The following is a 26,315-nucleotide window of genomic DNA, read 5'->3' on the forward strand; positions in this document are numbered from 1 at the left end:
CTTATCTTTGTTGGATGATCGTCTACATCAGAGTGGACGAACTAGAAAAAAAAAACCATAATAATTATGAGAGTTTATGAGGGCGGAAAATCATTTTTGTACATCTAAAATCTCTGAGCTCACTTTACAGAGTCATCACTGTGAAAGAGTAAAACCCTCCGAAAATAAATAATACACGATTTTCTGAATATATACAGTACCGCTTTCCTATGATCAGCTACATCCATTTAAAAACACTTGAAATGATATATTCCCGCAGAAGCTGGCAACTAAATGCTAAAAAAAAAAAAGAACAATGGATTAATCACACCTTGTTCTTCCCATTTTCTCTCTTCTTTTCCACTTCTGTCTTTTCTCTTCCTCTTCGTTTTGGTCCCCGTCCGTCCGTCTTCCTCCCTCTCCGCCGCGCCCCCCAGCACGGAGCTTGTATTTATTAGCCTCTAAGTAATGACTTTGCTTTCTCTTTTGATAGACTGTTATTGCTCTAACTGGCCCAGGTCCCTATAGGTATTTGGAGGCTTTCCAGTTTTATTAGACAAAGGCCTCATTATTCAAGGCCGGCATTAAGAGTACCATTAGATCCATTTGCCCCCGAGTCACAAGTATCCAGTTGCAGCCAATTCATATTATAGCCGCCACTCGCGTCGTATTTACAACACAAACATCATCCCGCCTCCGTGCCAATGGTAAATGTGGACTGTAATGACTGCACATTGCCAAGGTTTTTTTTACTTCTTTTTTTTGTTTTGTTTTCCGATACAGTCGACATCAGCATTTACATCACGGTAACATGAACCACGTGTTGCTACGGAGAGTCGTAAACGGCGACAACGTGGCAGGGGTAGTAGTAGCCCGTCGGGAATGAGGGATTGGCCACAGAGGTTGAAGAGCGCCCCGTCCAATTTAGCGAGTGAGCGCTCACTGAAGCGAGAAACAACTGAATACATTTTTAGAAACTAAGTTAAATTGTTTTCATGTCGATTTAGCCTGGACGTGTGCGCAATGCCGTAAAAGGACTTGATTGAATTCCCCCCAAATTCTCAGCGTAAAAAGCAAGAATGTTGAGTTCATCGTATTTCTTTGTGAAATCTCTTTGGTGCCCTAACAAAGTGACAGGGTCACTGGGCCACCCTTAACGATATGAGCCCTCATTTCTTGGCCAAAGGTAGGCGATTTAAAGGATCCAAAGCATGAACAGAACAACTTCTAACTTGTGATTTCTCCATTACTTTGTTGCACTTTTTTTTTTAATCTCTACCTAGCCACCAGTGTCTCCAATAAGGTGCTCATTCCATCTAATCGATGGCCCCTTATTGGTTTGCGCGTTTGGTCAAATATCTCATCGCCTTCTGGCCCCCCAAGGCAAGAGGATCTAAACTAATAAGAGATCGCTTCACTCTCTTGGATGGTCGGATTGTGTGTATTGATAAAGAAAAAAAAAAAATATAATATATATATATATATATATATATATATATATATAATGATCACAGTGAAAGTTATTTATTTGTGACCAAAACTTGATTTCAACCAACGATGCTCAATAAGCCACTTTGAACTGAAAGGTCCAGTAATCCATCCATTTTTTTTGTCATGGAATTGATTGTGTGTGAACTATTACCAATACGGCGGCCCGGTAGTCCAGTGGTTAGCACATCGGCTTCACAGTGCAGAGGTACCGGGTTCGATTGCAGCTCTGGCCTCCCTGTGTGGAGTTTGCATGTTCTCCCCGGGCCTGCGTGGGTTTTCTCCGGGTGCTCCGGTTTCCTCCCACATTCCAAAAACATGCGTGGCAGGCTGATTGAACACTCTAAAAATTGTCCCTAGGTGTGAGTGTGAGCGTGGATGGTTGTTCGTCTCTGTGTGCCCTGTGATTGGCTGGCAACCAATTCAGGGTGTCCCCCGCCTACTGCCCGAAGACAGCTGGGATAGGCTCCAGCACCCCCCGCAACCCTAGTGAGGATCAAGCGGCTCGGAAGATGAATGAATGAATGAATGAATATTACCAATACTTCTGCATGAGCTCCCTCTAGTGGTACGTAAAAGAATCCCTGCGTGGGTACACTTGAGTCATGTCTCACTTCCTAGTGCAAGGGAAACATTCAAACTCTGTGCAGGAACGCGGGAGCCGTGATTCAAACCCAGAACCTCGGAACTGTGACGCAGACGTGCTGACCTCTCAGTCGACAGTTACCTGCTCTGGATCGCAACAAGCTAATTGATCCTGAAGATCAATACCTGTAATATTTTGGAAATATCCATTTTCATTCAACACAAATGACAAGAAAATGGTAAACAACGACCTTTCGGACACAGATGATGCTTCGTCGATGTTTCACACTTGTCACGTTGCGAGGTGGTGGTGGATCCCAAAAAGCAGGCAAGAGGGAGGAGCAGGGTGTACTTGACTAGTTGTATTAAAACACAGAGAAAACTAAATCCTAAACAAAAAGAGTACTAACAACAAAAAGAATCCAAAGTAGCAAACAAAACCATGACTGAAGCAAAAACTAACTATGACCGAGAGCAAACACACAAACAAACATGAGCGTAGCAAACAGCAACAAACAATGACCCGACACTGAGTGGTCGTGCCAGGAGTCCTTTTAAAGCAGTAACGACATAACGACCAACAGGTGTGCAGCTGCAGGGGGAGCTCTACAGTGCCACATGTTGGTCACAAACAGAATCATTACAACACTATAGAGATTTATTCAGTATCGGTGGCTGGTATTGGCAACATCCATGAACACCCAATACGTTAACGAATTATGACACATACTGTATTTCACATCGGGGGGGGGGGGGGGGAAATCACGGCATACCACTTTACAAAAAAAGTCACAGTATAGGTCATTGATGGGAGTCATTTGAAGAGCATTTAATCATTCGTAGGCAAACAAATTTTTTTTTTGTCAAAATAAGGCACTGTAGCTCATTTCCCATGGCACACTTTTTTGACCTCTCACCTCACACAAATGTGCCGTGACACACTGGTTGCGAATCACTGGCTTAAAATAAGGCTGGTATCGACCCAATACCGATACCTGTTATCAATACTCGCACATCCCAAATTATTATTATTATAATTATTGTTACATTTTAACAGTGACTGACTTCTTTTTTTCACTTCGTCATGCACTTAATAGAGGTAAGACACTTTTGTCAAAGAACAGATTTCCATTTTTCCTGTGGGAAAAGCTGTCTGACCACACTTCCACTTCCACACACACACACACACACACACGCACACACACACACACACACACACGCAAATTAGAACTCTTACTGCCATCAAAAAAAAAGTCAGTCAAGCAGGTCTTATGTCATTCTTAAGGGCCTCTTATACACAGTATGCTCTTGTAAAGATAAACATACACTCTATAGCGTGCTGGAGAACGCACACACACACACACACACACACACACACACACACACACACACGGAAGTAGTGGGCAGAAAATAGTGGTTCAAAGTAAGAAAACATTCTTATTGTTTCCATCTGTCAACACTTTTTCTGTTGTGTGTCTGCATGTAGGAAAACAGAGTGAGCGAGTTTGTTGAGGTAGATAGAAAACGAAAAAGGAGGTGGGGCAGAGACGGGTAGGGGTGGGGGAAAAGAAAGAGCAGCATTTTGGAAGTAAAGCTGTCATTACTCTGACTGGCGGACTCTCGTAAATGCTCATAATGAGATGCTTTCGGCCGCCTAATCATTTGTCAGTGTGGCGGTAGGTCACGTGAGAGGGGAAACTCTCTTTCCTGTACAGTACGTTGAAGGGACACCATTCAGCAGATGCCGCGTAGCTTTGACGTTCTGCATGCGGAGGTTTTAGTCAAGAGTAAATTTGATGCAATGGTCTTGAAACTGTTGTTAAGCAAGGAAAATATTTTTGCTGCGAAATAACAAAGGATAACACACAGGGTTCCCCCCCCCCTCCAAAAAAAGGCAAGTTTGTAAAAGTCCCTTTGTAGCACTGTTATTTTCAAATGGTCCTTGACAGGATTACTGTTTAACTCTCGATTTTTTTTCCCTTGGGCGTAATTCATTGTGAAGTCATAATTTTGAGCTGATTTTAAAAACTGTTATGAATTGTTATTCAGTGGTGGAGAACAACAAAGATTTTTTAAGGGCATAAGGGCTACAAATACTCTAATACATTGTTTTGTTTTATTTTTTTTTTAGAATGGACCGTCAATTTAACAACTAATTGGGGGAAGGGGTCGTTAGTTGTAGTCGATTGTCTGTTCCATCAAGGCACTTTTTTTCGTCACACCCCAATAAAGTACAAAATGATTGTCTTTTTTTGTAGCCAGTGCAGTATAAAATGTTTGTAAGTAAATATAACAAAGACACTTGGGTTTTAATTGATCCAAATTTACCTTGTTAGTGCTTTGAAAGGGTAAATTTCTGGTCATGTTATTTGCCACAACGTTAGCATCTCCTTTTTTCACCCGCATTACAATTACATGGTAGAGATAATGACCTTACAAAAAAAAAACAACAAACAAACAAAAAAATCTGTGGACCGCACCCAAAATAGCATGTTCGAGAGACATATATACTTCTAAACAACAGCCACGGATATGAATAGGTCGACACCGGCTTGCTCGTTTTGAGCTATGCGACTGCACCGATGCTAAGCTAACCATGCTTTCATACCTTTGCCGAGACTGCCTACCCTTCTAACATGACCGTCGCATATGTCCATATTTTGCTTTTGATGGGAAAGTCACCCCTAATGACATGGCCACTCGTCAGCCTGCTTTAGTCTACTTTAAGTAAGTTTATCAAGCTGGAAGCGCACGAACAGCATCAGTCTGTGGATGCGGTGTTGTGGTAAATGACGGCCATTTTGGAAGGTATTGTGGCAATTTCAATGGTCTGGACACTATTTTCTGTTGATTGATTCCCTCGTTCGGTGCAGATTTTCACGTGAAATGCTTTATGTAATAAGTGTGTGTTGTGAGGCTGCTCGAGCAGTTAAAGCAAATTGTTGGGGTCTGCTGCGTGAAGTGCCTCCGGAGCTCCCTTGTGCTGCTGCCCTCTGGCTCAGACTGAACTGAGAGCTGTGGCGCATTCCCGGGCGGGATCAAATAAACATCACAGCCACTGACACTCCACTGCGCATCCCTCCTATGGGCCACCACTCAGAAAGGGGCTCTGTAAAAGCCCTCCGTCTCATATTCGAGGACCACTCGTCGGGCCATTAGAGGGCATTTTAATAGTCGCTTCCATATTGTCTGTCCTCAACTCCCCAGTATGATTCGATCACAAGTACATTGAAGCACTCGTGTGGTTTTCGAACGGCCTCCCCGGTGTCTTGCTTGATTGCCGTCCAAATCACGAGGCCAGGCAAAAGCAGGGGCGGTGGTCCACCGGGAACAGCGTGTCCCAACGCGATACGAATATTCAATCATAGTCTCCGGCTCGGAAGAGACGAGTCATCCGTGGCGCTGTGGATTTTTTTCTTTTTTTTTGTCATGCCTATACATTACAACACTTGGTAAAATCTGTATTGCGCAATCTTGTCTAGACAAAAAAGCTCAAATTTTTATTTTTTTATTTTTAAAAATCAGTTTCAAAAATACATTAAGCGACACATAACGCCATTTCGGATGACAATTTGTTGTTGACCAATGTTATTGGATCTGCACAGAAAAGCGCCAGGGCCGACAATCGTAAAGCTTTAAAGCTGTCCAATTTTTATGATCACAAATCCGTACGTCAGTGAGGTACAATGTGTACCAACCAAATATAAATTCATATATTCTTGGTTCTTTCTTTTTTCTGGCCTTGCCTTTTCTTCATTCATGTTTCAATTAGCATTTTTTCCCCTCCTCATCTCAGACCAGCTAACAACGGATCACTCGTTTGCTGCTCGCGGCAACCGATTTGATCGGAAAAGAACCGCTTCTCTCAGCGACTCGTTAGCCGTTTCTGATTAATAGCCGCTAATCCCCTTCCTAAAGCTAGTAATTAAGCTAATGAGACGTCACGTTTTAACCGCAATTCTCTTTGTTGGTCAGATCGTCGGGATAATCAAAGAACAAGGTTATATCTCGCAGATGTCTAAAGGCCGACAAAGTTAAGCTTGAATACTTTTCCTTTCTCTGATTACAAACACTCATGCAACCCGAAGCATTACACAGGTCATCTTCCCTGGTTTTAGCATCGGTGGGGTCCTCGGGCTGCTTTGGCTTAACCTTCGAACCAGGAAGGCAACATCTTTACATAACGAAAATAAAAGGCAGGATTAACCCTTCAGTGTGATTCACATACACAAACGAGTCTTGGAATCATGATGTGGGAAGGAAATTGTGAGAATATGTGATAATGCAACAAAAAAACTTATGTGGAAGTATAGAATAGAGCGAATAGAGTATATTGCAATTTCGTTGGCGTCAGGCCAGCTCCAAAATCACTTTTGAAGAGACCTCTAAAAACGTCGCACTTGTTGAACCATTAAGATTGCATTGTCAAACACAACGAACCAAAAATACGGATTTGTGAAGATATATGACATTTACCAAATTGTGGCAGCCCGGTGGTCCAGTGGTTAGCGCGTCAACCTCACAGTGCAGAGGTACCGGGTACAATTCCAGCTTTGGCCTCCCTGTGTGGAGTTTGCATGTTCTCCCTGGGCCTGCGTGGGTTTTCAACGGGTAGTCCGGTTTCCTCCCACATTCCAAAAAACATGCATGGCAGGCAGATTGAACACTCCAAATGAATAGAACAATAAAGTTCTATTCAATTCAAATTGTCCCTGGGTGTGAGTGTTGTTCGTCTCTGTGTGCTCTGTGATTGGCTGGCAACCGGTTCAGGGTGTCCCCCCCCTACTGCCCGAAGACAGCTGGGATAGGCTCCAGCACCACCCATGACCCTTGTGAGGATAAAGCGGAAAATGAATGAATGAATTTACCCAATCGTGACATAATAGCCCAATCACAGTATTTAGTAAATTTTCCAAGTCCAAAATGTTCTGATGAAAACATGTACAACTTTATCCTCAAAGCCACGCCCCTCCCTTATGTGCGAACTAAAGTACGTAAATTCACACCTGGAAGCGGTGAAAGCTCTGTAGTCACAGCTCAAATTGTCAGCAGCGTTCTCTTTCTCCACTTGTCACACTTGTCCTCAGCATGTTTACACTTAAATATTGACATCAGATTTTTACGTTTCACTGTAAGCTGCCATGAGCTGCCGCTACGGGAGCCCATAAATCATTTAAAACAAATCATAAAAAGACACGCACACAAACTGACCGTGACAATATCAGCCACGAATGGAGCGACCGTACATGAAGTCTCCCAAACCTCTCGATGGCCACCCCGCCCCTACATTATATCTCTAGAAAAGAATATTTTACTACTTGGCACTGACTGAGGAAATATCAGGCAAACATTTTTTTTACGACTATGTAGTCCAGCACTATCAAAGCAGTAACAGGGAAACAGGACCATAAAATTCTAGACAGACTGTTATTTATTTAGCCCGCCAGTCACCAGTTTGATATCAAGCTACACGGAGAACAGATGCTCGAGGAAATAGTTTTCCTGAAGCTGCCGCTGTGGCCGTACGGTATTTTTTTGTATCGCAAATACAGTGAGGAGCCTCGCTGTGTTTATTTGTGCGTGACGAAGTTTGGACCGTGTCTCTGAGGGCTGCGGTGACTTGATGTTGTTTAGACTCATCCACCCCGCATTTGCCCCTGGAGAGTTGGCTTTGTAGCGCAGCAGCATGCCGCTCGCTGCTCGGCTGCATCCGTATCTCACTAATGATCATCAGAGTGGACAGTTGCTTAATGCATTGGTGTCATCGGCGCCTGCTATCCGATAGCGGCTGCATCTCACCTGACATGGCTCAAATGCGTCGGCTTCAGCCCTCGTCCCCGAAGCCTCAACTCACATTTTGCAGATCAACTGTGGTGGTTTTGGAACACCTTGATAAAAACGAATTACTTCTCGTGTGCCCTTGCAAGATGAGATTTGTACTTTTTGACGGAAAAAAACATTTCTCAGTGTTTGAATCGTTGTCAAAGTGAGCCCGTAGGATTTTAAACAAGCTTGACTGCCTAAAAAAGGAAAACAGGACGTTTGCACAGCAAAGGGGAGTACCAAAGGTAACGCCTCCATGATTCTCCTTAGTTTAACATTGAAAGAGGAGCTCAGAGCTGGAAATTGATGGCATTCATTTTCCCCATTGTCAAGGAAATTTAGTCCAATGGCCATGGGTCTTTTTTTATTCTCCAAGACACAACCTTTTCCAAAATATGACCCAAAGGTAAAATTAACATACTGAACAGAAGGGGTGAAAGGACGGACCCTTGAGGAACCCCACATGTCATGGCCATTCGATAAGATTAAAAACTTCCAATGCTCACAAAGTACAAGCTCCCTTCCCTGAAGTAGGACCTGGACCATTTTAGGAGTGTTCCATTTAATCCCACCCAAGTTTCCAACCCATTCAACGGTATGTTACGGTCACTCTTAATGCATTTCAAATGAACTGTCAACGGTTCGTTCGATCAACTACCCAGCTGATGTGTTCACAAACCACTAAGGCATTTTAAATGGTGGCAGGTGTGTGTGCTTTTTGCAATTGTTTATTTTTGCTTCCACTCTTGAAAATATATTTTTTCACTTGATTGTACAAGTTGTAGGTCAGATTAATCTTGAAAAAAATGTACATACAGCATATATATTTTTTATCCCACAAAATCCTCGCATCGATACATAAGTGTGTGGATGTCTTATTTACATGTTTTCATTGATTCTTATTTAAGATTTATCTTGTAAGAACCATCCAAAGTCGCTCTGTGATTGCCTGCCGATCAATCCGTGGTTCATAGTCCACATTTTTCCCCAAACAGACAGAAATGGATGGATGGTTCAACGTGTCTGATGTCACACCATTTTCTGTCAATAATGGTAGCAACCTAATCTGAACTCAACCACAGGAGGGTTTTGGAGACCCGTGACACCTTCTGGGTCACCTGACCTGCGGTACGCCCAGTCATCCAATCATGCTCACTCTGCAGGAGCGCTCCCATCTGGTGCAGCTAGAACAACACGGGGCAGCAGTTGGAAAAACACGGGCACGCTACACCTTTCACGTGTGCGGCACATTTGTGTCTTCACTTTCACTTGCTTCTGATATTTTTTCAGCTTAAAGTGTCACTGCAGCCTAATCGCATGATCCGAAGGACGATATGTTGGCGGTTTGAGTAACTCGGTCGTGAAACTGGAAAAAAAAAAAAGCTTCTGCACAAACCTCACTAACGCCATGTTTTGTTCAATAAACAAGTCCCGAGTACATGTGTCGGATCAACCCAGGTGGACCGCCTGCTGGCGGCTTCTCCAGCTTGGTGCCCCCCTCCCTCTCCCTCCCCAAACCTCCTTCCCCTTGAATTCCCTCTCCTTTGCCTTCTTGTTCCCTCTCTCCGCTGCCTGGTCCCCTCCTCTCGCAGTTCATGTTTCAGTTTGCTCCCAGGAGCTCGCAACTCCGTGCCAGACGGATATTTGCTGAGGTTGCAAGGAGCCCCCTCGGAGGCCACACGGAGGAGGGACAGGGGGGAACAATCGGGCCCAGTCCTCCCTCCTCGTGTTTTTACCGCCCCCCCCCCTTCAATTTTTTTCCCCTCTTAACTTCTTTCTCCCGTTCTCTCGTTTCCTCTCCCAGTGTCTCATCTGTGTCCAGACTGCCAGGATGCACGGGTCCTCAGGGTGTCCCGCTCTTTGGCTGCAGTCCCTCAGTTCACAAGCGTATCTAGGCGTAGTGTTATGTTGGAAAAAGGTGGCAGTTTTTTTCCCCCCAAAAAATGTTGGAAATTATTACAACAGGGTCCGTCATTAAAACCTTTTCAGTGGTGGCCGTGTTAGAACTGGTACTGGTCCCATAAACATGTATTCATGATCGAATATGACACATGATTATATTATAATAAAGTATTAGTCAATATTCAGCATCTTTACGCTATATTATTCAGCCTTTATGACAATATTAGTTCTGTATGGTAGTGATTTTGCATGTAATTTTTTGGGGCCATATAAAATGGAATATCCAATATACAACAAGAAAATACCATATTAATATCAACTAAATATTTTGGGTTTAAAAGCAAGAATGTGTTCATTTCATTGTATTTATTTAAGAACTTTGTAATGGTCTGTTTGGGCCAGTATTTGTAAGGCATCTGGTGGCCTGACACAGTGCCCTACTGGCCATCGGGCTACCATTAATGTTGGACCTCCCTTACAACTCTTCAGTCGGAAAATGTAGACGAACAAGTCATCATATTCGAAAAGTCATCACAGAATGCCCTGAGAAAAAAAGTGTGCGGACGCACGTGTCCTCGGGGTGAGAGCCCCTCTGCGCCCCTCCTCTCCCCGAGCACCCCCCACCCCCTCGTCCGGCCTGGCTCCCAAGGGGCAAGTGCCGGTGGGGCCATCCAGTCCCGAGCTGTCTATCAGCGCGGGTGTTTACTCGCGGCGTGACAGGCCGACACATCTGGAGCGCATATTCGCAAGTGTTCACACTTGCTGCCACCAGACGCATTCCTGCATAACCCCCACCCCACCCAGCCTCCCGACCGGACGGCCCCCCGCTTCGTCATTAACGGAAGGCTCACCTTGAAAGTTTAGGCACGCATATACAGATTTGTTCCAGGATCCCACCACCACTAGCTTTTTTTTTTCACCCCTTCGGCGCTTTTTCAGTCGCATGACAGAAATTGGACGGGTGGAAAGAGGGGGGACTTTGTGTGGGGGTAAAAGTCGGACGTCTCCCATCCACTTCACTCTCCATCCTTTCCCGGTGAGCACAAACTAATTAGAGTAGCTCCCCACTTCTTTTTTTGGGGGGGGGGGGCGTAGCTACAAGGTCTGATGAAATGACACTCTTTCCTCTCTGTTGCCCACTACCGCGCGCCCCCTCACTCATCCCCCCCCCACCCCCAGCCTGTCTGTTTTTTTCAGCATTCCTGCGCTGCTGTGTGACTGTGACGGCTTGTCATCTCGCAGGAATGTCCCGCTCTCCCGCTTGGTAGCTGCCATTTTGGCCCACAGCTTTTGCTCCTGCTTTCGCACGCATGCACGAGACGCGCACCTTTGAAATGCGCGCAGATGGCGTCCACAAGGCCATCACTTGGCAGAATTTTACGAGAACAAAGTTGTACTACCACAATTTAACAGAGGGTAGTCTTCATTTTATGAGAGAAAAACTTGATATATGGTATTTATGTATATTTTTGATATATAAATAAATATAAAATATAAAAAAATATATACGGCCCGGTAGTCCTGTGGTTAGCACGTCTGCTTCACAGTGCAGAGGTACCGAGTTCGATTCCAGCTCCGGCCTCCCTGTGTGGAGTTTGCATGTTCTCCCCGGGCCTGCGTGGGTTTTCTCCGGGTACTCCGGTTTCCTCCCACATTCCCAAAAACATGCATGGCAGGCTGTTTGGACGTTCTAAATTGTCCCTAGGTGTGAGTGTGGGCGTGGTTGGTTGTTCGTCTCTGTGTGCCCTGCGATTGGCTGGCAACCGGTTCAGGGTGTACTGCCCAAAGACAGCTGGGATAGGCTCCAGCAACCCCCGCGACCCTTGTGGGGATCAAGCGGTTCGGAAAATGGATGGATGAATGGAAAAAAAAATATACAATATATAAAATATCCATCCATCCATCCATTTTCCGATCCATTTTATCCTCACAAAGGTCGTGGGGGGTGCTGGAGCCTATCGCCAGCTGTCTTTGGGCAGTACACCCTGAACCGGTTGCCAGCCAATCGCAGGGCACACAGAGACAGAGACAAACAATCATCCACGCTCGCAATGACACAGAGGGAAAATTTAAAGTGTTCCGTTAACCTGCCCTGCATGTTTTGGGAATGTGGGAAGAAAAATGCAAGTCCCACATAGGGAGGCCGGAGCCGGAATCGAACCCTGCACCTCTGTACTGTGAGGTCTACGCGCTAACCACTAGATCACCGGACGTAAAAAAGTGAACACCCGCTGGGACCTTAGCAATAATTTGTCGCAACTTTTATTCCTTTTAGGCTGTCTTAACCATGCTCCCCCCCCGCACCCCAAGTACAATTTTTGGCAGTGAAGTGTACCTAATAAAATGTCCAGAGAGTATGCAGCATGAAGTTAGGAGGCCTTTATCTGTGTGTGTGTGTGTGTGTGTACGCGTGCGCGCCCCTTGATTGGCATCATCCTCTGGAACGAGCCGGGCTCCCTCTCGATGCAGTTGACGTATGTGCATGTGTGCGATTATTTCTGTGTGCGTGTCCGTGCGTGTGTGTGTGCAGGAGATATCACGGGGCTCTCATGTTTATTCAGCTCAACGCCTGGATGACCAGGACTTATCCGCTGTCCTGATTACCCTGCTTGGCCTGCCACCATTAATCCTTCAGAGACCCCAGGCTCCTTAAACACTCCTATCTTACACACGCACACACACACGCACACACACAGACACACGCACACGCACACACACCGTATTCCTCGTCACATGTCAGTCCAATAAAGTCTGCCAACGATTTCATTTTTCTGTTTTCTTCATGTGTTGGTCCTTTAACGCCACACCTCAAATAAATGCCAAATCCTAATCTGCAAGGCTAAACAACAGTCGGTGTCGTGAGTTTGCTGTTAATGCCGTTCTCCACTTGAAAAAAAAAGTATGATTCGTTTGAATAAATGCCTTTCCTCAAACGCATCCTTGCAACTATCATTATTTGAGTAAATAAACACGACATGAGGGAATACAGGATATCAGTGTGTGTGTGCTTAGAAAAAAACTGTTCTGACTACATTTGTTCCATCTTCTGTATCAGCTCTCATATTTCACTGTGACGACAAGCTGCATTTTATTTCATGTTGAAAAGCTTTATTATCATTTTTTCAAACACTCCCTGAATAAAACATATATTTTCGGTAAAGGGTCCTACGGGAGCAAAAGTGAACGTGCAAGCATGTGTGGTATCGTGCATGAGCTCCTACATTCAGGACCCACAAGGGTGGCCGTGCCAAGACATAATATTGACCGTGGCTACGTTCCTTCTTCTGCTTTTTGCCCGTAATAAATGATGCCGATTAGAAAAGTAGAAACACATTGGCTCGATAAGCAGCCATTACTTATTATCGCAATCGTGTGCGTGCGTGCGTGCGTGCGTGCGTGCGTGTGTGTGTGTGTGTGTGTGTGTGTGTGTGTGTGTGTGGCGACTCACACACGTGCACACTGTTGTAACTTGCGGTCTGTGTATGTTTAGAACTCTCGGGCGGAGGTATTTGCGTGCGCTGCCAAGTCCCATTTGAATACATTCACAGTAGGGAAGCGTCCCATTATAAACACACATGGCCGTGCGTGCGTTCACATAAAAGTGCGACGTGTGAGAGCCCAGTTTAAAGCAACAATACGTAACAATGAGGTTTTTTTTGGGGGGGGGGGTTGTTTTTTCGCTCCTCCTTCAGCAGCACAGTTTAGCGAGGAGATTCACGTTGAAGGCACTGTAGACAATGCAGAAAACTAGCATTAGCACTGATGCTAACGCCACATGAGCAGCTTCCTGGTTGGGCCACCAATTATGGCAATTGGTAGAATGCACATTTTAGACAGTCCTTTGTCTCTTTGCAATGGAGCATGTGCTGCTTAGAACACTCGTGGGATTCATAACATGTCAACTCCTCTCCGGGCTCATCAGTACGGCACCATTCGTCATTCTACGCAAGCGTTAAAGAGTATATCACTGTGAGTACGTTTCGCCACGGAACCATTTGTGTGATCAATCCGTTCCTGAGAGGGAGGGTTTTACGGGCCGCAACCAAGATGCTAAGTAGTGTTAGCATGAAGTGAGCTGGGCCTTTCTTTCGACAGTTATTTGGCTGACCACAAAGTGCACTTGTTTTTGTTTTATATTCAGGTTGACAGTATATTGAGCCACTTTTTTTGCGTGAATTTGCCAAACTGCTGGTCACGCATATCGTAAGGCACCACTTTAGATGCTGTAAATCTTGACTTTCCATCTTGCTCCTTGGCGTGGCATTTTGCTTTGTGAGGATCCCATCTAGCACCTGAGCAGACAACCCCCAACTCCCAACCTACACACACACACACACACACACACACACACACACACACACACACGCACACGCACACGCACACGCACACGCACACAGACACACACATACAAAGGCATCCTCTCCTGTCCTCCTGTCCCTTTCTTCTCTGTCTTCTTCCCATAACAAATAACAGAGAAGAATTCCCCTCACTTCTCTCCTGGGGGATTTTCGTCACCGCCCTGGCTGGTCCCCCCTTACCCTGAAGGACTCCCTCCTCGCCTCAAATGCTTCAACAGCTGTGGCGGGGACGCGCTCCTATCTACCCTCTCCCATCTCTTCCCACCCCCCCCCCCCAAACAAAAAAAAAAACAACCCACCCCAGGCTTGCAAAACAGGGTGCAATACGGCAACCTCGCACAGGGGTCTCTTCACCTGGTTCCCACCTTGCAACTGAGAGGTCCGACTGGCATCAACCAAAGGGGAAGGAGGCGTTTTCATTGGGAAGTGTGTGTGTGTGTGTGTGTGTGTGTGTGTGTGTGTGTGTGTGTGTGTGTGTGTGTGTGTGTGTGTGTGTGTGTGTGTGTGTGTGTGTGTGTGTGTGTGTGTGCAGTGCTCCTATCGGGTCTTCTTTGGAAGTCTTGGCAGCTATGTTAGTGGAAGTCCCCAGCACTTGGACACAGCCCATGATTGTGTGTGTGTGTGTGTGTGTGTGTAAGGAAACGGACCATTAGAATGTACTGGAGCAGGGACAGGATGAGCGAGTGGGAGGTACAATATTTCGCTGCACATAGCAAATAAAGCCATTAAAGGGACTTTCATGGAAAATCGTTTGACTTTAAAGGCGAACAACAAATGATTAGCTCGTGAGGATTTTGCTTTTTTGGGGAGGTTTTTTGGGGGCTGGGGGGGTGATAATTAAAGAAGAGTATCCAGGTCAAAATTTAAACAATATATTTTTGGGATGCATCATTCATTTTTCGAGAAGAACCGAGCAGGATTGAAAAAAGTAATTCATTCAGAACCCAAACACTTTTTGGGGGGTTCCCCCAACACGCTTGTGTAATTTTTGCTTTTTCTTTGTGACGCTCATCGGTAAAGAAAGATGAGGTGGGAAGCACATATCGGTTATCATAATATCAATCCGGAATTCAAACACCACAAAGTGTTCTCATTTGGGTGGTGGGGGGGGGGGGGGCACACGTGTGCATGTGTTGAGGCACACCTGGTCTTCGCGGAGACCGAGGGAACACAATAAGACCGCCGGCCGGCCCTCAAACCCCCTCGGCCTCGCTTTTCCTCCCCCCATCCACTCCTCCCTTCTCCCCTGTGGACCGCTCCACTCCTGCCCAGCACCTCCTTCCACCTCCACCCCCATCTGTCCACATTCCTTTCACGAGGATACCTCTCCATCCTGTCCCAGGAGTCTGTGTGTGTGTGTGTTTGTTGAAGCGGGTGCCCTACAGGCTTCGCCTCTGGTCACTTTATTAAAGTGTGTTTTAATTTACTCCTATGAGCCTCTGTGACGCACGCACACACACACACACACACACGCACACACACACACACACAAACACACACACGCACACACACGTGCGATGGCACAGCGGCATCTCCTGGGATATGGCTTATTAACTCTGCTCCTGTCTGTTACACTGTGTGCACGTGTATGTTTTTGTGTATGTGTGCGTACGAAAGTGTGCTTGTGAATGTGTACTTGTGTGTCAGGGTGGGGGGGGGCGTGTCGCGGGGTGACAATACATGCGAAGTGCATTGCTCAGTTTGGACAGACGCACTTATTTCGTTCGAGAGGAATTGTGGGAATTCAGAAATTAGGTACAAATATGAAATCCTGCAACTTTAGACTTTGGTGTCATGATGAATCGTGCAGAGGCGTTAATTTATGAGTATTTTTTTTTCATTTTTTGATTTTTCTTGAAAATGTGCAAAGAACAGAAAATAAGGCTTCCAAATTGAGAAAATCAAGCATTTCCCCACATTTTTTAAATGTGGGCGTGTCTGCTGATGGCTGAAACCACGCCCCCTTTAAAATGGATAGTACTTCACTTTGCATCTTTCTCGATATATATACATATATATCACGAGAGAGAGAGAGAGAGACTTAAATAGTCAACCTTAAATATTCCCGTGGCTGGACTACATCTCACCGTGTGTTGTCGCTTGGCGACGACTAGAGGCGCTAGCCACTAGCGAGCTCGCAGGTTTACAGCCTTAGCACCCAAATGACTCACGGGATGACCGCCGTTTTGAACGAAGGGGCTCTTGTGTAAAAAAATCGGTTTAATGCTATGTATTCACCAGTGAGTATGACATTGTCAGAGTTTTTATGATTTCAATTATCTTCGATCATGGACAATAGAGAATAGCTCAAACAGCAAATCGTACGAGCGCGGCTTGATAGGATCCGCCGGACTGTCATCGAAGAAGGAAGGCCTCCCCATATTGCTGAAACGCTGTTTGTCTCCATCGCCTATATTTCCTCCATAATTGATGTTTCGCAGGGGCCCTCTTGTAAATTATTCCTCGCTGGTGCGTCTCGCTATTAAATATGAAGGGAGGAGATGCGCTGCGCCTCCAAAGGGACGAAGGAGTTGGTGTCGGCCTGTCCTGAGATCCTGCCCGGTGAAGCCTCACTAGCCGTGGGGAAAGGCTACCGGGCACAGCCGAGGGGCCTTTTCTGTGTTCTTGTTTTTATGTTTGTCACTGCGTCCCCGCTACTCATAAGAAAGCATATGAGTGTGTGTCACCGTGACGTTGGATGTGCGTTGTTGGACCTGAACTGGCCTGTTCAACACATGTCACTTGTTTGTGAAAAATGTATTATGAGGTTCTGCAAGGGCCAGCCGGAGTGAGGGGGAGGGCCGGGGGGGATAGAAGTGAGTGGTGGAAGGGTGGGTGGTAAAGGGTGTATGGGGGGGGGGGCACAGCTGTAGGGGATTAATGCCCAGAGTGGAGGAGTCAAAGCTGGAGGAATGTTCCCCAGCGCCCCCTCAGGAGGGAGGGCCTCAGATGTGTCCTGCACTGCACAATCTTTACCTGCATTAGAGAGGAGAAGGGGCAAAGGGGGGTTGGGGGGGTGGGGGGGGCTGGGACGGATCGTGTGTGTGTGTGTGTGCAGTGGGGGTATTCCATCTTTGTCATCACCCCTCCACGCCCCCGCCCCGCGCCGCCACCCATTCCTCAAGGCACTTTGGCAATGATCAGGCCCAGTTCACAAGACTTCTCTCGCTCCTCCCCGCCAGCTTTCAGTGTCACATTCTTTGTCTTGTGAGGGGTGTGATTTATGGACGGACGCAGGAAGTCGTGTATGTGAGTGTCGGGATACGTGTGTGTTTGTGCGTAGTCGAAGTTGCGGGCGCCGCAAAGCGAGAGGGACAGCGAAAGGCAAGCGCAACACTATGAATCATTTGAGAGTATTCATCAAGAGGCATATTTTGCCTTGTTCCGCTTGTATTATTGTTGATGTTTTATGAATCGCGTTCTGTTCTATTCCCGCTATTTGATGTGAAAGGTTCTATCAAGCGCACTGTTACAGCCGCAGCTGTTGTGAAAGTGCGGTATAAATAAAGTTATCAATCATATGTGCTGCAAGTTAGAAAATCTGTCTTGCTGCGCACTTTCTTCAACTTGGGTCACCGACGAATGCTCAAGAAATGGGCAACCCTGAAATGGGGGGGGTTCCCTGACAAATCTGTCACCGGAGATTTAAGCATCTTTTACCTTCCGAAGTCCCTCGGCCTTGGCTGTGCTAAGTTCTAGCGCCTCTGGAAGGCGAAAGATCATATTGCACCGTTTCTGGAAGGTGATACTTGTTTTCGTGGCTGTGCTAATCCACAAAGGTTGAATCAAAGACCACCGGACTTAATCCCAAAGGCTTCTTCTTCTTCTTCAACTCCGCATTCGATCTTGGTTTCATCCATCCCGTCACTCCTTTCCCCATACGTCAGGTGTTGACAGCCGTTCGGGCCCGCACCAACCCCCTCATTTGGCCGTGACATGTTCAATGGGGCCGCACTGATCGGGGCCCGCTCACGAAGGTTGACCGGCGATTAGGAGGGGGCCGTTGTCGTCGATGATGAACCCCGCCCGCGCGTCCTCCTGCTCGACCGAGCGTGTCTCCTCCGCACTTCCTCCTAGTTGGGAACCACTCCACCCGGTTCGGACAATTACCCCCGCATCCAGTCGTCACCCCACGTCGCGCGCTGCCTTAACACCCATTCCAGCCACTTAAGTGGTGATGGGCTAAAATGGATGCTTCAGTCACCCCCTGGCTTCCGAAGTGTTTTTACACACGCGGACGTTTGCTGACAGGCGGCGTGCCTCTCGTTGCGTCTTGGAAGCGCGGCTCTAAAAGCCCCTCGGCGGAATTTCATAGAACTGCCGCTCGTCTGTCCTATAAATGGATAATCGCTTCGGTGTGAGGGGATTTAAGGCAAACGTCTCATCTGGTCCGCCAAGCGTTGACTCAGGGATAGGGTGCAGCCGGGTGCGGCCGGAGGTTGCGCAAAGGTTGTCACCATCGCTAGTCTCCCTGTCGCTGATCTGAACAATTTTCAAAAAAAAAATTATGATTCCCACCCTTCCCAATATTGTTTTTACAAACAATGTAAATATGAAAAATAAATAAAGGCTTGACTTTCACTTTATCCAAAAAAAAATCAGAGAGATTTGGTTGACTATGTGAATGAATACGTGAATGCATGAAAATTGTATCAGATTTCATGTTGCTATTCAATACAAGCACAGGAAGTAAGTATGAGAGCAAACATCTTCCAACAACTGACGGTGGCTCAAAAATATCTGTGCCATCCCATAGATACCCCAAAAAGGTGACAAAGCACTTTTTCCATTGCATAAGCCTGACCCAAAAAAATCCTCCCCTTACTTAAAAAAATATTTTCCTGGCCTTAAAATAGGACAAAATGGCGCTACAAATATTAGACACGGCTTTAGCTTGAGCACCAAAACAGTTTTTCTAGCGAGTAGCTCACCTTGTCACATTTGCGAGGTGGTAGAGGACCCCAAAAAAGCAGGGAGGAGTAGAGTAGACTTGACAAGACGTAATGAACAAAAATATACAACCACAAGCAGATACAAACAATAACAAACACAATGCCCCGCCCTGACTGGTCGGGGCAGGGAGTCCTGTTAACAAAACACAAACTAATGACACAATGCAGCGAGAGCTCTACAGTGCCACCTGTTGCTCACAAACACAACCACCCTAACACACCTATTGGGAGTGGCTTTAGGCGTATCGTGAATGTATCTTAACGTTGGCATCGTCTCAAAATACATTGTGTGTATTGGCCACGATCATGGAATGCGCATCAAATTTCAAATTTCTGGAATATTATTGCTGTGACAATCATTCTATCAAATGTTACCAATGCAGTTGAAGCATTTGTCCAGTTTCTGTGATCCATCAAAATTCCTTCCATTTAGTCTGTACGTTCGACTCCTCTTCATCTCGCGAGTTGGCTTTGTAATAACGCGCCGTCTTACGCCACTTCGCGACTGTCATCGCTAGTTCTTATCGTAGCTCCACAAATCGGTCGCAATCTACACTCGGTGTGTACAATTCAGAGACGGTAATCTTGGAATTGAATGAATACTATCCAGTAATCAATTACTTTTTGGAATCCCCACAGCTTTCCAAGATGACTCATGCACATTTATTTACATCGATGAATAATTTCCCCCTTAAAACAAAAAAACATTTAACACATACAACTTGTGCTTCCTTTCAATGTCATTCGAAGGACTTCAAACAACAGGTGATATCATCGCGACCTGGAAACACAAATGGCTCCTCCGTCTTCCCTCCGCTCGCACGTTTGCGCCAGTGCTTCACGACCGGGGAAAGTTTGAGCATCTGCTTTTTATTCAATTGCATTTATTAGCATGACTCAACGCTTTCATGCTACCGCCAGCCGCTTTCAACGCGGCAAAATCCCCTCGTAGAAACGCGTGACCAATAAATATAGTCCAAGCCAGGTCTCTCTCAGGTTCGGTTTTTCATCCAAATCAGACACAGAGACGGTCTTTATAAGCCCGGGAACACAACGGCAGTGGCTGTCTCAAGTGTTGGGCTAATCTGGAGTAACACAAATATACAGGATGTGACTTGAAAATGTGACATGTATACTCTTAAAACTTCCGGGTAACCCAAATCGATTCAAAAGGGACTGCGCCAATGCCAAGTGATCTATACCCATCACGCTGGGAAAAGTTTTTCATCGAAAAGAGGCAAAAACTATCCTGATAAAGCTACCGAGAAATGGACCACTGGGTTAGGCGTGATAGTGGCGGGGAAAGATCATGCTCGTTTTATTTCCGACAATTTCTAAGAAGCAGCAACTTTCTGTTGACGCTTCAATTTCTGTCCAAAATGGCGACCAGCTTCAGACCAGCCAAATGCGGTCTTCAACTCAATCCTCTGGGTCAAAATAACTAACCCAACCATGGGTAAAAGTAACCTAATCTGCTCCAAATTCAACGCTACCCAGCGAGTCGATTTGGTAAACAACCCAGCATTTTTTATTTTAAGTGTGTAGTGTGCCTATTACTCTTCTAGTGTGCGTGCTATACTTGAGATGATCCACAACGCACACCATACCACTCGTAAAACTGCCGGGTCAAAAATAACCCAATTTGGGTTGAAATTTTGACCCAATCTTCTGGGTTGTTTTGTACAAAACAATTTAATTTTGGGGGTATGTACAAAAAAAAACGACCCAAAAAAAATTATGTACAAACACAAGAAGGCACCCATTTTCACCCACATGTATTTTTAAAATAATATGAGTAACCCTATCCACGCCCCCAATTGCGAAGCCCTCCATACACAGCATTCACCACGGTCTGATCGCTCAGGATCACGTTTTTGAGACATCTGAGAATCGGGTCTTAGCTGGCACGTTGATGGGGATTTGCCATCGTCGGTACTGAAACCAGTTTGCCGTTTACAATCGTCCTCATCAGATCAAGGAGCAACATTTGCTCTTAACACACTTTTACTGACTTGAATCGGAAGTGGGGAATCTGGCTCAAATTACCGGTAGGACCGATTATAAGTATGTGTGGACCCGGCGTCAAGATGTGACAAATGGCTTGCAAATTGCTCCACCGTGATAACATCTGCATTGTATTCAAAAGTTCCGGGAAGTCCTCTGATTAGCCATTGAGAAACCCTGGGCGGCCTTCCCCCATCCTCCACCGTCAAATTTTATTCTGAAAATGCGGGACATATTTTCTTAAAAAGTACGTTTTTATCCGATGTTTGCAGAGGCGGCCAGCGACTATGGTGACCAGGTGACACTGCTGGATCATGATTTTTCTATTTTGGGCTAATAAAAACCGAGAGAGATTGTCACGTTGAGCCCGAGGCGATGAGGAATCGCCTCGTGCACAACAGAAAAAGAGGTGGATCCCCGGAGAAGCAGACAACGAAAAGATCTTGTGAGAACAAAGGGGTTTTTAATAAAGAACAAAAGGAGCCCGAACAGGGAAAACGGTAACAGAGAACGCTGGTCAAATAAGGACCAGGAAAAAAATAAGGAAGACAACTGAAAACGCTCGCGAAACGATAAAGGGCGAGGAACAACCGAGATAACAATCTGATCAATATAAGAAGTACGCGAATGATTGAGGCCGTAAGGCAATAGGGCAGCGAGAAATAGTCGAACGACGAGAATAGCAAATCGAGAGCAATGGCACGGTAAGGAATTCTCCGGCAGTGAGATGACTGCCGGAGTCGCCTAATAAAGGCACGTAATCAGCCCGAAATAACGGGCAGGTGTGCCGAACAGGTGGCGGGAGAACCCGCCACCTGCTGGCGAGCACGCGACGTGACAGTACCCCCCCCCTCAACGGACGCCTCCCGGCGGACTACCCGGTTTGGACGGATGAGCAGTGTGGAAGTCGCGCAGAAGGGACGGGTCAAGGATCCAGGAGCGAGGCACCCATTGCCGCTCCTCCGGCCCGTAGCCCTCCCAGTCGACCAGGTACTGGAAGCCCTTGCCCCTGCGCCGAGAGTCCAGGATGGCACGAACCGTGTACACCGGGTCCCCGTCGACCACCCGCGGGGGCGGCGGCGGAGCGGGAGGGGGCGCCAAGGCGCTGGAAGACACAGGCTTGAGCAGGGAGACGTGGAACACGGGGTGGACCTTCATGGAGGCCGGCAGCCGGAGCCTGACCGCGACGGGGCTGATGACGGCCTCGACCTCGAACGGGCCAGCGAATCGGGGCCCCAGTTTGGCAGACGAGCCGGCCAGGCGAAGATCCCTCGTAGCCAGCCACACCTTCTCTCCCACCGCATATGAGGGCGCCGGGCGCCGACGACGATCAGCGATCCGCTGGTTCCGGGACGCCGTGCGGGACAACGCAGCCCGGGCCTCCCTCCACACGTGATGGGCCCGCTTAAGGTGGCGCTGCACGGAAGGGACCTCCACCAGCCCCTCCTGGGACGGGAACAGCGGTGGCTGGTAGCCGTAGGCCGTCATGAACGGCGACCTGCCTGTAGCGGAGGAGACGAGAGTGTTGTGGGCGTATCCCACCCAGGGCAGGTGGTCGGCCCAGGATGCCGGACGGTGGAGACAAACACAGCGGAGGGCCGCCCCCAGATCCTGGTTGGCGCGCTCAGCCTGCCCATTGGACTGAGGGTGGTATCCCGAGGTCAGGCTGGCCGTAGCTCCGAGGGACCGGCAGAACCGCTTCCAGACGCGGGACACAAACTGGGGCCCCCGATCCGATACGATGTCCGCCGGAATGCCGTGGAGACGGAAGACGTGCTGGATGAGGAGGTTGGCGGTCTCCAGCGCCGACGGCAACCTGGACAAGGGCACAAAGTGAGCGGCCTTGGAGAAGCGGTCCACGATCGTGAGCACGACCGTCCGGCCCCGGGAAGGCGGTAGGCCCGTGACGAAGTCCACCGCGATGTGAGACCACGGGCGAGGAGGAATGGGCAGCGGTTGGAGCAGTCCCGCCGGGGGCTGATGCGACGACTTGCCGCAGGCGCAGGAGGTGCAGGCCTTGACGAACTCCGTCGTGTCGCGGCGGAGCTCCGGCCACCAGAAACGCTGGGCGACGAGCTGCACAGTCCGGTTCACCCCGGGATGACACGCCACCTTGGATGCGTGTCCCCACTGCAGGACCTCCGAACGGAGGGCAGGAGGCACGAACAGCTTCCCTGCTGGGCACCCCGCCGGCACCTGCACCCCCACCAGGGCGGACAGGATCCGCTGCTCAATCTCCCACTGGACGGCCCCCACTATGCACTGGGTCGGGAGGATGGTCTCCGGGGAACGGTCCCTCCCCGCAGGTTCGTGGAGCCGGGAAAGGGCGTCAGGCTTAGTGTTCTTGGAACCGGGGGAGTAGGTGAGAACGAAGTCGAACCTGGTGAGGAAGAGGGCCCACCGGGCCTGACGGGCGTTAAGTCTCTTCGCGGAGCGGAGATAGGCGAGGTTCTTATGGTCCGTGTACACGGTAAACGGTTCCTTAGCCCCCTCGAGCCAGTGCCGCCACTCCTGTAATGCGGTGACCACAGCCAACAGTTCCCGGTTGCCCACGTCGTAGTTCGACTCGGCGGCACTGAGTCGACGGGAGAAGAAGGCGCAGGGGTGCAGCTTCTGGTCGACTGGGGAGCGTTGGGACAGCACCGCACCCACCCCTGAATCCGAGGCGTCCACCTCTACGACGAAAGGGCGGTCAGGGTCAGGATGTTGCAGAACCGGGGGACTAGTGAACGCCGCCTTAAGACGCGCGAACGCCGCATCCGCGGCAGGGTCCCACTTAAAAGGGATTTTGACAGAGGTAAGGCGGGTTAGGGGAAGCGCCATCTGGCTGTAACCACGGATGAAACGCCTATAGAAGTTGGCGAACCCCAAGAAGCGCTGCAGCTCCTTACGGTTGGACGGGACCGGCCATTCAGTGACCGCACGCGTCTTAATGGGGTCCGCCCGTAGCTTGCCCTGTTCTATAATGAACCCCAGGAAGGAGATGACGGGAACATGGAACTCACACTTTTCTGCCTTGACGAAGAGCCGGTTCTCGAGCAAACGTTGTAGCACCAGCCGAACATGTTGCTGGTGCTCATGCAGAGAACGAGAAAAAATTAAAATGTCGTCAAGATAAACAAAACAGAAGATGTTGATCATGTCCCGGAGCACGTCATTAATGAGGTTCTGGAAGACGGCAGGTGCGTTTGTGAGGCCAAAAGGCATGACGAGATATTCGAAATGGCCCAGGGGGGTCTTAAACGCGGTTTTCCACTCGTCGCCCTCTCGGATGCGAACCAAGTGGTACGCGCTGCGTAAGTCTAATTTTGAGAAGATGGTGGCTGATTGCAATGGGGCGAAGGCGGAGTCCAACAAGGGTAGCGGGTATCTATTTTTAATTGTAATTTCATTTAGTCCACGATAGTCTACGCAGGGTCGTAGGGACTTATCCTTCTTCCCCACGAAGAAGAAACCCGCCCCTAACGGTGAGCGCGAAGGTCTGATGAGACCTGCAGCGAGCGAGCTGTTTATATATTCTGTTAACGCCTCACGCTCGGGCCGGGATACCTGATACAGCCGCGAGGTCGGCAACGGGGCGCCCGCCTGCAGGTCTATCGCGCAATCGTAGGGGCGGTGTGGGGGCAAGGAGCGCGCGCGATCCTCGCTAAAAACCTCCTTAAGATCCCGATAGCACTCCGGCACTCCGTCAAGGCAGATCTCCTCGGGGGGAGTTACGCGTTCGTGCCTCCCGACGGCAGACTGTAGGCAGCGCTGGTAGCAATAATCGCTCCAACTATCGATAGCGGGGCGCGCCCATGATATCACCGGGTTATGCGTCTGCAGCCAGGGTAATCCGAGGATGATCGGGGCGTTCCGGGACCGCATAACATAAAAACGGCGATGCTCAATATGATTACCGGATAACACAAGTTTTAACGGCTCCGTTCGATGCGTTACTACCGCCAGGAGACGCCCATCCAGATCACGCACCCGCTTCGCAACAACCAACTCCTCTAAGAAGCACCCGAGTTCGGACGCGAGATTAGTGTCCATCAAACAATCATCTGCTCCCGAATCCACCAGGGCCCGAACCCGTCTTGACCGGGACTCGCCGAATACCTCCGCCTCAAGCTCGAGTCTATTAGGGTGTCCTGGTCGCTTATCGACTCGCCTAGACTCGGAGGGTGACGCGCGAGGTCGTGACTCACAGTAATCGGGAGGAGCGTGGAAAGACGATCCCGGATAGCTGGTTGTGGCGCGGGAGGGTGGTTGTGCGCCGTCAGGTGTAGCATGGTCCCGGCGACGGCACCTTCCTTCCTCCGCGCCACCGTCTTTGCCGCCCAACTGCATCGGCTCCTCCGCGGATGCTGTCTCCCGGCCCCGGGAGTGCTCGCCGTGCCCCCGATATTCCTCACGGTACGGGAGACGTCGAGACGGGTACCGATCACCTCCTCGCTCCCGACCCCGTTCCCTCAGGCGATTGTCCATAAGGAGGGAGAGGTCGATCAGCTCCTCCAAGTCCGTGCTGTGATCGCGAGTAGCCAGCTCGTCCTTGAGCTGAGTGTTGAGACCCCGGCGAAACAGTCCACACAGGGCCCGATCGTCGTACCCGCTCTGCGCGGCCAGGATCCGGAACTCGATGGAGTAGTCAGCGACCGAACGCCTGCCCTGCTGCAGGGCGAGCAGCCGCCCCTCCGCCTCTCTGCCCCGCACGGGATGGTGGAACACCCGACGGAAGGCTGCCACGAAGTCAGAATAGGAGGTGCGGAGATTCGGCTTTGCGTCGCTGGTCGCGATTGCCCACGATGCCGCCGGACCTGTCAAGAGACTCATGATATAGGCCACCTTGGCGGCGTCAGTAGCGTAGGCGGACGGCTGTTGGTCAAATATTAGCGAGCAATTGTGTAGGAAGTGTCCACACTGCCCGTGTTCACCCCCGTAGCGAGGGGGGTGTGGAAGCGAGGGCTCCCTCGACATAGGAGGGTACGAGGAGGGAGCCTCCGGGGTGGTAGGACGAAGCCCGGAAGGTGGTCTTCGTTCCTCCACCCGAATAAGGCGAGGTTCGAGATCATCGAACCGATGAGCCAGCATGGAGACCGCGCCGTTGAGTTCCGTAAGGGCTTGGCGGTGCTGACTCATTTGCCGCTCTTGTCGAGCAAGAGCGGACAAGATCTTTTCGGCGTCTGCGGGATCCATGGTGGCCGGAGAATTCTGTCACGTTGAGCCCGAGGCGATGAGGAAT

At 48.7% G+C, this 26,315-nt stretch overlaps 1 protein-coding gene across 1 annotated transcript in view; it reads left to right on the forward strand.

Moving 5' to 3' along the window:
* Positions 1-26,315, forward strand: part of bnc2 (basonuclin 2) — a 166,704-nt gene that overhangs the window by 12,317 nt on the left and 128,072 nt on the right. The gene's annotated exons all lie outside the window — the stretch shown is intronic.

This window comes from Hippocampus zosterae, chromosome 13 (assembly GCF_025434085.1).
Source record: "Hippocampus zosterae strain Florida chromosome 13, ASM2543408v3, whole genome shotgun sequence".
NCBI classification, from domain to species: domain Eukaryota; kingdom Metazoa; phylum Chordata; class Actinopteri; order Syngnathiformes; family Syngnathidae; genus Hippocampus; species Hippocampus zosterae.